We start from the raw sequence: 12146 nt of genomic DNA on the forward strand, positions 1-12146 counted from the left end.
CCACCAGCCAAGAAGACACCTGTCTGACACAGGTGGTGACATCTGTCAGGGTCAGAAGCACCCGTGGTTAGACCCAGATAAACCACTGCCCGTACCTCTTCGGGCCTGTTGTGTCCTGGGGTGTGATCCTGTTGAGCTGGAGGCAGAGGCCAGTTGCAGAGGCRCAGGAGAGGGAATCAGAAGTCCCTWCATGATCCACCTTGAGTGTTCCTTTCTCAACAGCCTCCCCAGCAGGGTTAAGACCCAGGAAGTGAGGAGGTGATGGTGACGAGAACATCCTCCCAATGCGGAAACACTCAGATTCAGGAGCAGTGTCCTTGCCCTCTGGCCACATAGTACTGTTATTAATGCAACAACCTGTTGATTTACGGCAGTAAATCAATTACAAATTAAGGAATAGATTCAGATCGTTTCAGGACCTCAAGTAGTGTAGAATTATCTAAGCGAGTCTACTTGTTGGTGCACTCTAGCAGCTATATAATTTTTTAATTTCTGAGAAAACAGTTTTTAAAAATATGTTCAAAGATTATTTAATATCCATTTTGTATGCAATTAATWTGCCGCAATGGTTATACTGGGTGCTTTCACTTTGTACATCTTGTTAATTATTGATGTTTGGCATTTTGTATTCTACTCTTAAGAAACTTGCCAACTCAGGTTTTTCAGTGGTGTTTTTGTGTAGAAAGTGATATCAGTGCCAAGCAACATTAAAACATTTCAGGGAAGTCTCAATACTCCTCAGCATTTCCAAGCCASAGTATGCCAAAGTTCAGATGTACAAATAACTTACAAAATGACCAGATTGGATCTGTAAGGTCAGGTGCAGGAGTATTCATAGTTTGCAAGAAACATGGGCTCCATACAGCTTARTCCACAATTTTCAGCCTTTATTAGGGTCAAGTTTCCCATCCTTGAGCTCAATAGGTGTGCTYCTTTAAACTTCTCAATGTCAGCTTACCTCCCCACTGGTGAAAAAACAGGGGTAGCAATTACGCTTTCAGAGCTTTGGAAGGGTTTTGGATTATAGATCAGCAATGGATAAAGAGAGAGATTATTCCTTCCATTTRACAGCTTTAAGGAAAAGTGTATTGATGGTCAAATTATGTTTTATTGCTGGTCAAGTCTGTGCTGAAAGACCTGAAAGTGCTACAGAACCAACCAACAATTATAGAAACATCTGTTGTGAAATGGGAAGCGTACTGTGAGACCTTTTTAGGCAATACAGAAACTCTTTCTTTTACAATGACATTTTAAATATGCAGTYCAAATATGCCAGAAGAAATGTTTTTATGTATTAAATGAATCCAACAGAAAAAATATTTTTTTTCCACAGATAAAAGAGTAGATGTAAAAATGACCCAGAAGCCAAAGAAGACTTTTCTTTTTTCACAGTAGACTAGAAAAATATTTAGTTTGGAGATGCTGTTGCCAAAAAGCATATTTTAATGCTTTGAATTTTGCTATATGGATTATGAGTATGTCAAAGCAAATTTTGCAGTAAGATCCAAAGAAAGGTTTCACATGTTAAAGACTGATGGCTTTCTAAAATGCTTTGCAAGCCTTGATCATATGGGTATTGAATCATAAAATATTTTGGGTTGAAAGGGACCATACAGATCATCTTGTTCCAACCTGCCTGCCATRGGCAGGAACACCTTCCCCTAGATCAGGTTGCTCAGAGCCCCATCCAACCTGGCTTGGAGCACTTCCACAGAGGAGGAAACCACAACTTCTCTGAACAGCTTTTTCCAGTGCCTCTCTAACAGTAGTGTGGCTGTRTTAATATTAAATGCTGCAAGCACAAGGCAAATTTCTTTGTGAGAGAAAAGTTGGTGCATTTTGATACCATTTCTTTGTCTACCTGAAATCTTTGTCAACGCAGCATTAAAATTGAAGGCTGGAGGTGTGGTTATTCATTTGCACTGAGAAAGCCTAGCTTGGGGTGAGACTCACTGACTGGTAACTCATGCAACTAAAACTGGACATCTAACTCAGTCTAGGCTGATAGCTCCTTGACTACTGTGCAGGTGTCTGAATTTAGCTGAGATAAATCTGTGATGACCAAAGCATATGCAAGCAAATGAGACTTWGATGTGGCACAGTTAAAAGTAGGACACGAAAGCTGATTTTTTTGCACAAAGAGTATCTGGTGATCTTGCAACAAATGAGAAACAAGAGCTTGGTACACAAAGAGCACAGGACTGCAATTAATTGATGAAGATTAAAATGTAAATCTGACAAAACTCAACAGGACGCATTCTACATCCTTTACTTGTGCTACCATTTCCTAGAAATCCAGTTTTTCACTTGAAATTACTACACATCGAGAAATTGATCTTAATTCTAAGATGCCTCCATTGTGCAACCTTGTTTTAACCTGCTTTATAAGCCGCTTTATAAGCCACTTTTTAAACAGATTCACCCTTCTTAAAGAACAAGAAAAAAAACAAAACAAACTCAAAAAAAACCCCAACCAAACAAACCAGAAAAACATGAGACAAAATACTGTGAAATGGTCCTTAAAACAGATCTCAAACAGACTGGGATGTGCAAAACACTCATTCTACTGGGCACCATCCTGGCTGATGAATTTAAAAATTGCCCACTTCCCTGGGCAACTTGTTCTAGTGCCTGACAACTCTTTACAACAGTGAAGAGATTTTCCCTGATATTCAATCTAAACCTCCCCTGSTGCAATTTGAGGCTGTTTCCTCTTGTCCTATTGCTTGTTACCTGCTTGTTACCTTAATCTGCACCTTGCTACAACCTCCTTTCAGGGAGTTGTAAAGACTGAGGAGGTTGTGGTGGTTGGTTGGGCTTTAGTCACTGCAAAGCAAAACGCCATCTTACAGAAAGGTGTCCTTTGGCTCTGCATAACCCAAAGAAACTCTTTTCTCCTTTCATTTGCTGCCTTTTGGAATATGCCTATGATCTCCAAATACATCAGCCATGCCTTTCTGTTCTCCATGGGGGAACAAAATAATGAGATGTTGTCCTGTGAGTCGGGCTTCATTTAGGAAGATGATTTTCCGCTCATTTCTGTGTGCGCTGTCTCCACTTCCTGCCTCGCTCCACTTCTCCGCCGTGTCAGACAGCGAACACCCAGTCATCAGTTACAGCACAGGATGATAATGGAAAAGGAGCTGGAGAGAAGTGTGCAGCACAGACACAATCAGAAGCAGCAGCAACCAGTATATGGAGGCATATATGCATTTAATCCTGGTCCTAAGTGTCCCCAGCTCATTAGACTGTCCCCAGTCAGCCATAGCCTCTGCGGGAACACATGACTTCAAGCACACATTGAAGCTCTGCTGTCCCCAGCGAGACTTAAACTTGTGTTTAATGGTAAATGCTTGCTTAAAGSATTATTTGGAGTTGGAACATGTTTGCTACATGAAAATGTGTAGCTGCTTTGCGGGATCCTCCAGTCAGGYCTAGAGATCRGGATTAAAGTATTCTTGGCTAGAAGTGAATRTTAGTATGAATGTCCTTGGTGASAGCATGTCCATGATCTTTCCTCACSTTCCCAGTGGCAGCCAGGCAGCCAGGCCATCTACAATCATTTCTTGTGTCTAATTGCCATGTCAGGAAAGGTGTTTTCTTGCAGGGTGGACACTGTCATTAGGAACTCGATACTACAGTAATTCAGGGACATCTCACCTACTGTGAGTTGATCAAAGCAGGACACCAGCTAGGAAAAGCTCTCCTCTTCCCAGCACTGAAGCCTGCTTGGACCTCTCAGGTTTTTTTTTTTTAATATATGATACGTTTGGAAATAACATATCCGAAAACCCCCTAAGCAACTAAACTCCAAAGCAATCCRACCATCAAAAGTCTGGATTAAAGAGCACAGGTGGCAAGAAATTTTTCTTTCCTTGTGTGTGGTCCCTGATGCAGATGCCTTGTTTTCACAACACTTATAATAAAAGAATTTTTATTTTTGGGTGCTCTTTAGGGTACAGTGTAACACATCAAAATATATCATTGCATCGTATGCCTGTTACAAATGAAAGCTGACGCACCAAATGTCAGGGTTGTTTGCTTTGATGAATCAATGAATATTGACAATTTTGCTAACTGTGGAGGAAAGAAATCACAGTGAAGGGAAAATGTAGGCTTGATACAAACATATAAATATATAAATTAAATTTCCATAAGATTGTGCGAATTTAGTGATCATATTGTTTCAAATAAGACAAAATCTCTCCTTGTGCTTTAGTAGAGAAACTGTGCACCATTTCCCCTCCTGTATTTTCACTTCTTAAAAGGATTCAACAATCATCATCTTTGAAAAGGCATTCTTTTCAACTTTTGTGGAGAAAACTTCTGATCAGACCAAGAGTATTTGCTTCAAGGCCACTCTCCTTCCTCTGAGACAGGAAGTATCTGTGTGATAAATTAACTGTGGGTGAATGCTAAGACTTTAATGAGAAAAAACATGCTCGGTTGGATTCAACCTTTCATGTGAAAGCTGTTTGGGACCTTACTGAAAAGAATGTGTTAATCAAGAGAAAAGCATAATTACTGTCCTGTCAGTGGACACAAATGAAAAAGCCTGGTGAAAATGAGGTTGAAGTGAACTCAAAAAAAAAAAATAAAACCCACAAAAAAAGAGGTTTTCATGCTGTTTTCTGAGAGCTTGCTTTACACTGCACAATGATTTATGACAATTGGAATCTCACTATTTCTGCAATTAATATTACTGGATGCTTCCTATTCAGAAGAATGTTAATCATAATAATGCAAATGGAAGTATTATTACAGCTATGCTTCAGTGTTCGTATTTCATATTGAGCCAAAGGTTCAGTACTCAGCATCCTTCTCAATGGAGCATTCATGTTGTGTGGATAGATGGATGTGCACCAAAGGTAAAATAACTGAACTAATATAACCCAGAATAATACTCCTGGCATATAGCTTCTCTTTTTCCTATTTTGCTCTAAGGATCTGATTTTCAGGCTTTTTAAACCAATAATAAATTATTGCRATGCACAGCTAATTACACCTTACAAAAGTAGCGTAGAGTATAAATTGCACTGGTGATGGACTTAGATTAAGTTTCTTATGCTTATTTTTAGCAAATCAAAGGMAATTCATTTCCAACTGTGCCATGTTTAAAAGTTTGTAGGGAAAAAACTGTGTAATTATTTCTTAATATGAGGAGAATACTGGTGACAGTATTTTACCTTACGTATCTTTTTGCACTAAAWATATTAATGGAAGGGAAGAAGCAATAACACATATTCATTTGGACGTGTGTTTACAAGATATAATGAGTATTTATAAATTTTGCTCCTGCAAATATTTTATAAATTGTTTTCTTCATATTCTTACCTCTGCCTCTGCTYCCTTAGATAATTTCTTAGCCTAGGATTAGTTTTCTTATGATTGCTGATGCTTCTGGAAACATTTGGTTCCTTTGCTTTTTCATTCTTTTTCTTTCCTTCTTTTTTTTTTTTTKTKKKGGTGGTAGGGTGTTGTTTGTTTTTTCCTCACAAGTTTTGATTTATGAAGAGGGTGGGAGGGAAGAGGGGATAATAGCAATGTTCAAAAAAATCCTGCTGGCTTTATTAAAAACCGCATAAACTTGAAGTTTTTGAGAATATTTCAGAGCTCATTCAGAAACATCAATTAATATTTCAGAAAATAAACCCACATAAATAAGTCCATGCTATAAATGCCTTTTTGCTGTAGCAGAAAGGTATTTTTCATTTTCATCCAAAAGGAATGTAACTACCACATTAAAACTGTTTATCAGGAGGTGACAGTGGAGGATTCTGTGCATGTAGTCAGTGCATGGAGCCTACTTCTTGGGGAACATAGAGCGATGACTGGAGCTGAAATGTCCATCACATCATATAATTGCCCTCTTGACAGGAAAGAGTTCTTTGGTGGGGACTACATTTCAGACTTTGCAGATCTGGATTCAAATGCGGTATAAACATCTTGTAATAATGTCAAGGAAAACACTTYGGTTCAGGACTTCAGAAATATTTCAGAACCCAGCTGAGAAGGAGGTGCCCAGATAATTYAAAGGACCAGATCCAATAGATATTGCCACAAGTCTTATTCTATATCCTGTGGTCTGGATTAAGCAGTTATGTGTCCTGAGTACCTGAGTCTCACTTTTTCTAAATCACTTTACATTATTTGGGCCCATTCTTTCAAAATTGCATTCATATGTAAATATAGATTATAATTATATACACAAATATATATATATATATGGTACCATAATATAAACTTAGATGTACTGACATTTAGGGTTTTATGTTGCTTTGTTCTGGTTGAGTTGGGGTTGGTTGGGTTTTTTTGTTTAAAAAGAGATGAAATCCCTTTGATGGTGCATTTGATCATCTCAGAGATACACAGGCTGGCATGTGACAGTGACTTCCACAAGACAGATGTAAATGCAAAAGCAACCTTAAACCCTCTGTTTCTAACCATGATTACTAAAGGAGCAGAGCAGAACACCTCCTTCTATTTTCTGTGCAGGATCTTATTCTCCAAGGTGGGAATAAAAACATTTCCCTACCTTGACAAACAGTTTAAAAATACATATATTGGAAATGAGGAGGCGTATAGGTGTTTTGGTGACAGGGGACCCAAAGTCTGCCAGAGTCCTGAGAGAAGAGAAAGAGCAATTTATTTTCACTTCCTCCTCATTTCCAGATCTCACAGAAAAGCATTCTGGTGAGTGATGGCCTCTTCTGCTTTTGTTTTGTGTCTATTTGAAGTGAGCATCAGCAAGAGAGGAGACTCACAAAATTAATTCAGATTGGCTTAAATAAGGACCCTGTGATGTTGATTAAAAACCATCCACAGGGCCATTAGCAAAGTGAGATAATAAATGAAAATGTGTTGAATCGCATGAGTTTTCTAGTGGGGGAACATCAGGGAGCAGTCTTGAGTCCAGTCTTCTTTAAATATCTTCATTCATTAGCCAAAAGACAGGAAAAGAGTACATGTTAATTAAAATCACAAATGATCCAAATTGGGAGGCACTGCATAAATCAGCAAAGATAGAGAGACTAGAAACCTTAGGCAGGAAATGACAAAATGAGATGCAGCTTTGAAAAATGCATGTGGAGGAGAAATAATCTGAATGAGGATGCAATCAGCARCAAGGAGGGTTCTTCAAGAAGCAGAATTAATGGGAGGAAGGCAAAGGATGTGGACCATGGAGTAAAGGGCAATGTAGCAGAGCAGCTATTTAAAGGTGACCTTTGCACCTTTTCAGTAGGCAGCTCAGATTCAAAATTAATTTGTGATTGGCAAGATTAAAAGGTCAGTGTAGTTTTGGTCCATATATGCAGAAACAAGTTGCCAAGGACACGGAATCCCACTTCCCTAAGAACTTGCTACCACATCATTCAGCCTTCTAATTTTTTTTTTTCCAATTCTGCAAGCCCCTGTGCACCAGAGTGCATGTAAAATAGATAMATATCAAACAAAATGGGTAGCCTGGGAGAGCTGATGGGTAGTCTCAGGGAAATTACACACACTCTRTTGCTGTGTTCTCTCCTCCACCTTCCCAGTCTCTATGGGACATTGTCTCCCTGAGTCAAGGAAAGGAGCTAAGAGAGGGGGCTTGAGACTAATTAGCTAATGAGAGGCGGAAAAGCAGCCCTGGTGCTGTTATACATTGTCTTTGAACCTCCTGCTTATGGTGTGACAGGTTTGTCACACATGCATGATTACTTTTAACATGGGGCTCTTCAATGCCACACACAACTCAGATAGGACATAATTTACTGATGTGAGTGGAAACAGCAAGAGACATCCCTGTAAGATCTCAGTCATTTCACTCTAACAGAGGAAGAAGACTTAAGAAAGAAGATATTTGGTATAACCATATAAATAAAAAAGCTTTCACTTTCTGAAGCCTGCAAAATCACAGAACAGGAAAGGGACAACTGCTGAGTTAACTGGAAACCCTTGATCCTGCAGCAGAGGAATTGTTGAATTACTCTTTTGGCAAAGGGATGAATGTTTGCTCAGTTGGTTAAGGACAGCCATTCAACTCCGAGGGCTGTACAGAAAACCTTAGTTTGTATTTAACAAATGCATTTATTTCCATGAGATGATTAAGCATACCCTAGTAATGCTGATGTGAGATTACAGCAGGAGCCACATATGCTTAGATGATTGTTTTAGGTACCCCATCTAACAGTTAGCAGTTGTTTTGAATTTTTTTATAGCAAATAAGTTAAAAATCACTGAACAAAACTGTGATTTTTTTATGTCTGTGTATTTTTCAGGTAGACTGAGAATAACACATCTGGATTAAAACAGTATCCTACAAGAAGCATTTGATGGATTGTTCCTAGAGATTTCTAAGAAGGAAATTACAAAAAGTGAGTATTAACTCCAGTACCTGGAATTTTTTAATTATGCTTTGTTGTTTAAAATGAGATTGTGATAGTTGTAATGTTTCTTGAGCAGATTTCTSTAACTGGAGTCATTAGAAATTTCTCTGATTTCTCTAGAATATGTCTATTATTGACCCGTGTCTGTTTTTATTAGCTGACAAGGATAATTTGAATCACAGTCTCAGTTATGGATTCATTCTTGCTGTGCCAGGCACTCAGAAGCACAGACATTCTCTGCATGAAATGACTTTCACCTTACAAATCAAGAAGCTGTGGATAGTGACAGAGAGAGGAGACACATGAATGTAATAAGAAATTGCTGGTCAGTATGACAGGAAATGCTAATAGCACACCTGCAGCCCAGTCCTTGTCAGATATTTTTAGATATTGCTACAGAGAAAGGAAGGCACTAACAAGGTAATTTTATATATGTTTATAAAGAGCAACGTGGAAGAAAATACAAAACCMCTCATTTGAAAATCCAGTGCATGGACTATGGAAAAAATGACTGCATGGGTTGATTGGATGCAGACAGCCTAATTTTGATACAAATGGGGAAGGGAAATCAATGTTATATCTGGAAAAATAGCCTTTGTATCCAGGAAATATCATCAGGGCAAATTTATATCTGTGCTGTGAGAGAAAGGGATTYTGCAGTAATTAATATGTTCAGTGATGAGGTCTGAGATATGAGATTTAACTAGATGGGTAGAGAGCAAGGAAAGGCTTTATCTGAAGTATGATAATAGAACATACTTGGAATGTATGTGTGTAGCTTCAATGTGACTGGGAAGTGGCATGTGGGAGAGGAGTATGAGTTGAAAATCATGTCAAGGTTACTGGCATGTGACAGGATGAGTGGCATTGTCCACAATGATCAACAGGGAAGATTGCTTGGAGACATTGCTGGGACATCTCAAAAGGAAGGAAAGCAAAGCTGGAACTGTTTAGTGCACAGAAAATTGCAAGGTAATGGTAGAGAAGTAGAAGCATGAATCAAAGAATCATGGAATATTTGAGGCTGGCAGGGACCACTGGAGATTKTCTAGTCACCTTTCTAATAAAAAAATGCTTTCTTAGAGAAGGTTGCCGAGGGATGTTCTTTAAGAGCTTTTCACCTGGAAGGAAGGGCTGGGGCACTTACAGCTCCTGCACTGTAAAGAAGCAGGAAATGCTCACCCAGCCTGGAAAGTCTTGACATGAGTGATGAATGGAGAGGAAGAAAAGTCTTTTAATGTTAAAACTACAATTACAGTAGGAGGAGTCTAAAAGTCAAAGCCATGAACATAAAGTGATATTTAAATGAAATTGATGCAGAGTTATGTGTACTTGCAAGATAGAATGAAAGTGATTAGTGAACACCAGTGCTTTAATCACCAGCACTACACAAATACTGATAGTTCCCAAAGCATGATAATTCTGCCTACAAGTTATGTCCTGGACTTCGTTCTTTTCTCCTTGGGGAGAAGCCACTTATTCCTATAAGGAATTAAATTGCTTTTCTTCCATAATCTTAGAATCATAGGAATGTTTGGGTTGGAAGGGACGATAAATATTATTTAATTCCAACCCTCCTGCCATGAACAGGGAGGTATTAGGGTTGGTGTGAGCTGAAATGTTGTGTCTGTAGCAGGAGTTCAAAAAGTTAACTCCTGAGAAAGATCTCACTGCAAGATAAAGGCTACTGACAAAAAAAAAAAAAAAAAAAAAAAAAAAAAAAAAAAAAAAAAAAAAAAAAAAAACCAACAAAAAACAGAGAAAGAGAAAGAAAAAGAAGAAGAGAGAAAGAAAAAGAAAACAAAAAAAGAGAAGTGTTTTCAAAGTCAAGGTTTCATAGTAAGTGGCAACAGTATAATGAGGTGACAAAAAACTGGATGGAGCAAGGAAAATAAGTGGAAATCTCAAAAACAAAACTTCTCAAATTGCTGAGAGTCACTGCACATGACAAGATCTCTTTACTAAGAGATAGGAATTTCAGAGATCCTGTCTAAACAGCCTTTTACTGAAACTGAATTCTTACTTGTCAATGTAACCTGAACACTCTTCATTACAAAATGCTACTCATTGCAAAATGCCATCAGTTTTTCACGAACATGATGCATTTGATAAACTTCTTGCTACCATGAGATCTGAATAGTGACAATAAGTCAGAATCAATAACAGAGTCCAAATCAGTTCTTTTCTGTGGAAYTGCAGAATTTTCCCCCAGTTGTGTCCAACTGGGCAGTGAAGCCATTCATGCCAGCTGTGAGGCAATCACATTTCCCCCTCAAGGGGTTGGTCCAGAGCTGCTTCCCAGATATGCCATGCTGGCTGGTTCGATATTATCTGCGAAGTCTTAGAATTATAGAATGTTTGGGGCTGGAAAGGGCCTCAAAGATCATCTAGTTCCAATATGTCTGCCATGGGCAGGGACACTTTTCACTAGACCACATAGCTCCGTGCTCCATCCAACCTGGCCTTSAATGCTTCCAGGGACGGAGGAGCCACTGCTTCTCTGGGCAACCTGTGGCAGTGCCCCACTACCTTCATAGGAAATAATTTTTTCCTAATATCCAATTCAAACCTGATCTCTGTCACTCTGAAGCCATTCCCCCTGTCCTGTCCCTCCAGGCCATTGCCAAAATGGCCTTCTCCAGCTCTATTKTAGCCCCTGCAGGTACTGGAAGGGGCTCTAAGGTCTCCCTGTAGCCTTCTCTTCTCCAGGCTGAATAACCTCAACTCCATCAGCCTGTCTCCACAGGAGAATTGCTCCAGTCCTCTAAACACCTTTGTGACCCTCTTCAATACACACAGAAAGCGACCACGAACAGTACAAATAATAGGGTCTGTTATTTTACTGTCTCATTAAAAGTAACAACATGCCTCAAGGTATGCAGAATATTTCTCAGGAGCAGCCAACATTGATTTGGAAACAGGATGATTTTTTGGAGCTACTGTGCATTTGCAGCTCTCAGTGGAAACATTGGTTCATTGCTGATCAGACTGCTCTTACTCAGGTGAGGAAAGATGGCATTAGGTATCTGGCATTTGGTCCCCAGCTTGAAAACACTGGCTGTTGTTGTTGGCTGTAATGCCATTGTGCTGCAACCTGTGCGCTCTTTTCCTTTCCATTTTCCTGTTAAACACCATGAGGCAACTCTTATGCATTGGGGGACTTTTTCAAGCACTTTATATGAATAAAGTTTTGGGAATAAGTTTTTGTAGAAATCCCCTTTTCCCAACAAGTTAGAAACTTCTAGATAATATGTATGTCTTTTCAAATTTCCTTAAGTCCCCTGCCTCCTTAGCCTTGATCAACCTGTCACTGGAACTTCATGGCATATCTTCTTGTTTACCCTACAAATCCAAGATAAGAATCTTTAGCAACACTGTATTTATACAGCATCTAACACGTTGGGCTCATGATACACTCAAAGCCTCCAGGTGCTATAACTATGGAGATGTTACATAATTTTAGGGAGCCTCTCATTCTTCCCACAAGGCATCTTGTTTCAACCCACAATATAGAGAGAGAACCTTCTAAAAGGCTCTATTTATTCAAATCAATGTCATGGAGTGTTAATTAAGCATTAATTGATACTTACTTCTTATTCTCTGACATGCCAGATCATCATTTTTCTTGAATAACCCTTGAAGTTTGGCTCAATTCTATCATACCAGAGGTATGATAGAATAGCCATGTCTTGGAGATATTAGATTCATTATTTATTTCGTTTGTTATGTATTCTTTTACTTATTTATTTTCACTGTCAAGTGCATCAGTTTCCATAA

At 38.8% G+C, this 12146-nt stretch overlaps 1 protein-coding gene across 3 annotated transcripts in view; it reads left to right on the top strand.

Annotated features, from left to right (window-relative positions):
* Positions 1-12146, top strand: part of TENM4 (teneurin transmembrane protein 4) — a 585345-nt gene that overhangs the window by 184187 nt on the left and 389012 nt on the right. For all 3 annotated transcript variants that reach the window (XM_057364068.1, XM_057364069.1, XM_057364070.1), the window contains exon 3: positions 8262-8357. The gene's annotated coding sequence lies outside the window, so the exon portion shown is untranslated. The remainder of the gene's footprint in view (positions 1-8261; positions 8358-12146) is intronic.

The sequence above is a fragment of the Malurus melanocephalus genome, unplaced genomic scaffold, assembly GCF_030028575.1.
Source record: "Malurus melanocephalus ecotype Western Australia unplaced genomic scaffold, MMel_1.1 scaffold_34, whole genome shotgun sequence".
Taxonomy (NCBI): Eukaryota; Metazoa; Chordata; class Aves; order Passeriformes; family Maluridae; genus Malurus; species Malurus melanocephalus.